Source organism: Arachis hypogaea, chromosome 19 (assembly GCF_003086295.3).
Source record: "Arachis hypogaea cultivar Tifrunner chromosome 19, arahy.Tifrunner.gnm2.J5K5, whole genome shotgun sequence".
Taxonomy (NCBI): Eukaryota; Viridiplantae; Streptophyta; class Magnoliopsida; order Fabales; family Fabaceae; genus Arachis; species Arachis hypogaea.
Window position 1 is genome coordinate 42,664,459 of NC_092054.1, and position 3,959 is coordinate 42,668,417.

Here is a 3,959-nt window from a genome sequence, read left to right on the forward strand (position 1 = left end):
AAGGATGAGGTAAGTTATTTTGCTTTTGATATGGATGTGGAGAGCTGTTGTTATGGGAGTGTTGATATGGTCTAGATGTGAAATGTTGGTGAGCTGCATTGTTGGGATTTGGGCGTCTTTGATCAAGGCTTTGGTCTTGTTGATTTCCCCACCCAAAGTTTGGGTGATTCCTCCATCCAGGGTTATAGGTCTTAGAGTATGGATCATGGTTTTGCCTAGGTGAATTCCCAATGTAGTTGGCTTGCTCCTGACTACCTTCTGCTTCTTCATTCACTCCTTCATGGGTTGTTGATGAAGTAGTGATTGCTGCTACTTGGTTCCTCTCCATCTTCTTGGTGAGGTCAACCAGCTGCTGGGTAATGAGCTTGTTTTGGGCCAGCAGAGCATCTACATTGTTTAGCTCCATTACTTCTCTAGTGTTGCCTCTTTCAGAAGCATAGAAATAATCATTCTCTGCTACTGTTTCAATGACATCTATGGCTTCCTCAATGGTCTTCTTCTCGTTCAAAGATCCTCCGGATGAATGGTCTACTGCCTTCTTTGATTCATATGACAGGCCTTTATAGAAAATGTGCAGCTGCACCCATTCGTTGAACATATCTGGTGGGCACCTCCTTGTTAGGTCTTTAAACCTCTCCCATGCTTCATACAGAGTCTCACCATCTTGTTGCCTGAAAGTTTGGACCTCAGCTCTCAGCCTATTGATTCGTTGAGGGGGGTAAAATCGTGCTAAGAATTTGTTCACCATATCTTCCCAAGTCGTCAAGCTCTCCTTTGGGAAAAACTCCAGCCACTTGGCTGCCTTATCCTTGAGTGAGAATGGAAATAAGAGCAGTCTATAGGCGTCAGGATGAACACCATTAGACTTCACTGTGTCACATATTCTCATGAAGGTGGTTAGATGTTGATTGGGGTCTTCTTGGACACTTCCTCCGAACGAACAGTTGTTCTGAACAAGGGTGATGAGCTGTGGTTTTAGTTCAAAATTGTTGGCATGGATGGTTGGCTTTTGAATGCTACTTCCACAGTTTCCTGGGTTTGGATTGATGTAAGAGCCTAAAACTCTTCTATCCTCCCTAGCATGATTTTCTCGACCTCCTCCGCCATGGTTGTAAGCCTCTTCTTCATGATGGTTCTCCATGTTTTCTTCCATGTTTGGTTCAAAGTATTCCTCCTCGTCCTCAGCACCAACTACTCTTTTTCCTCTTGCTTCCCTCCTTAATCTAAAGAAGGTTCTCTCAGGTTCAGAATCAAAGGAAGTTGAAGCCCTGCTTCTTCTCCCTGTTATACAACTAACAAAGCACAAGCAAGGAAAGTAAATGCAGAAAGTATTCTGTTAGAGTTACTGTTAGTGTGAGTGATGCAATATATCAAACAGTTAGTGGATTAGTGAACTGAATTGTAAATAACAAAGAAAATTGACAAAGTAGGGGGAAGGGAAGAAATTAACCAGAACTGAAAGTAAATTACTCAAACAGAAAATTAAATCAAACAAAACAAAAATGCTCAATCTAGTTATCTTCCAATTTAATCATTGTTGATGCACAATCAATCCCCGGCAACGGCGCCATAAACTTGATGCACGAAAAACTTGTCTCATAACAAATTTCCTTCGGCAAGTGTACCGAATTTGTCGTCAAGTAAAAACTCACAATAGAGTGAGGTCGAATCCCACAGAGATTGATTGATCAAGCAACTTTAATTAGAGGAATGTTCTAGTTGAGCGAATCAGAATTTGAGTTGAGAATTGCAGAAAATTAAATGGCGGGAAAGTAAATAACAGAAAAGTAAATGCTGGAAATAAAGAGATAAATGTAGATGACGGAAAGTAAATTGCAGAATCTTAAATGGGAATGGGGTAATTGCTCATAAAAGTAAATGACAGAAAATAAAGAGAATGGGTAAGATCAGAAATGGGGAGTTCATTGGGCTCGAAGATGTTGCATTCTCCGGATCAATTTCATTTTTCATCTCTTCCTCAATCAATGCACTCATTGATCTCCTTGGCAATCTTAAGTGATCGAATTAAAATTCCTTGTAATTCAATCTCTCAAATCTTGATCAATAGCCAATTCCTTGGTCAATTGCTCATGAGAAGAGATGAAGTATGGTCACTGATTATACCACATGCATTTCCCAAATCAAGTGTTGAGAGGATTATAGTCGCATATCCATCTAAACCCAATTTGGTCCAGCATGAGAAAGCATTTCTAGCATGATCTCTTCATTCCTCTTTCAAGGTTCAGAAGAGATCCAAGTTTGAATAGCTTATTTTCCAAGATAACTACCCAATTGGATGAAGATCAAAAGCTTTCAAGTAAAATCAAGAGAAAAGATAGAAGAAGAATAATGAAAACTAGTATTGATCCATCAAATTACAACAGAGCTCCCTAACCCAATGAAAGGGGTTTAGTTGTTCATAGCTCTGGAAAATGAAAACAAAGATGGAGAATACATGATGAAACTAGAAGAGCAGAGAAAGTAAAATACAGAGAGTAGTTCTATGCCAAGAGGCTCCCTATAATTTCCAACTCCCTCTTTTTCAATTCAAAGCTACTCCTATATATACTACTCTTCTGATCTTCTAGTTGGCTCTTCAAGTCTTGGGTATGGGCCTTTGGATCTTGAGTTTGAAGCAGTTATCTTCTTCATTGGGCTTGGCTTTACTTGCAGAGAGAAAGTGTGAAGTGGGCAGAGACTTTAGCTTAGGACGTTAGTGGTGTTAACATTCAGTGAAAATATGGGTTCGAGAACGTTAGTGACAATTACCTTTTTCACTAACGTTCCTTACCAAAGTAAGAGCCACGTTAACTTCAACGTTAGTGGCACAAACGTTGCCACTAACGTTGCCTCTATGTCCTTCGCACACGTTATTAGGACTCACCTTTCCCAGTAACGTTGAGAAGTCTCCCCCTTCCTTACGTTAGAGTCCACGTTAACTTAGTTAACGTGGCTCTTTTAACGTATGCTTGCCAACCTTCGAGAACGTTAGTGACACTTACCTTTGTCACTAACGTTCCAATGTGCCCTTAGCTCCCACGTTAGAGTCCACATTAACTAGGTTAACGTGGCCTCTAACGTGGCTGTGCTAGCCATCTCCAACGTTAGTGACAAAGGTGAATGTCACTAACGTTGGCTCATCATCTCTCCTCCTCATGTTAGCTTCCATGTTAACTAAGTTAACGTGGGAGTTAACGTGGCTCATTGTGGCTTGTGTGGGCTCCTTCCAATGTTAGTGACAATGTTAGGTGTCACTAACGTTGGCGATCACCATCCTTCTTCACGTTAGCTTCCACGTTAACTAGGTTAACGTGGGAGTTAACGTGGCTTATTGGGGCTTATGTGGGTTAATCCCAACGTTAGTGACAATGTTTGGTGTCACTAACGTTGTCGACCACCCACTTTCTTCACGTTAGCTTCCACGTTAACTAGGTTAACATGGGAGTTAACGTGGCTTATTGTGACTTGGCCAACGCTAGTGACAAAGTTGAATGTCACTAACGTTGGCTTCCCCTTTACTTCTTAACGTTAGAGGCCACGTTAACTAAGTTAACGTGGCTCTTAACGTGGCCACTTATGAGCTTGGTCCAACGTTAGTGATAATGTTAAGTGTCACTAACGTTGGCTCCCTTTCCTTTCTTCCACGTTAGAGTTCACGTTAACTTAGTTAACGTGACTCTTAACGTGGGCAATGATGGCTTCGAGAGCATTATTGGCGATTACTTTTCTCATTAACTTTGCAAGTTACTCCCATTCCACGTTAGTGCCCACGTTTGTGTAACTAACGTAACCACTAATGTGGTTCTTCTTTGCTTCCTTTGTCCTGAAATCAAGCAATCAAGTGCATCAAAGTTCTGGTCCAAGTCATGGGAAATGCAACATCAAATTTGTCATAAAAGTCATGCAAAATCCTCATGAAATCATGTAAAGTGCACAATGTATGCTTGAATCAATATGTA

At 40.9% G+C, this 3,959-nt stretch overlaps 1 non-coding gene across 1 annotated transcript; it reads left to right on the forward strand.

Annotated features, from left to right (window-relative positions):
* The first annotated feature begins 593 nt into the window (after nt 1-593).
* Nucleotides 594-700, forward strand: LOC112780821 (small nucleolar RNA R71). The gene has a single exon (XR_003191634.1). It is a non-coding gene; the product is annotated as a small nucleolar RNA R71 (small nucleolar RNA).
* The last annotated feature ends 3,259 nt before the right edge of the window (nt 701-3,959 follow it).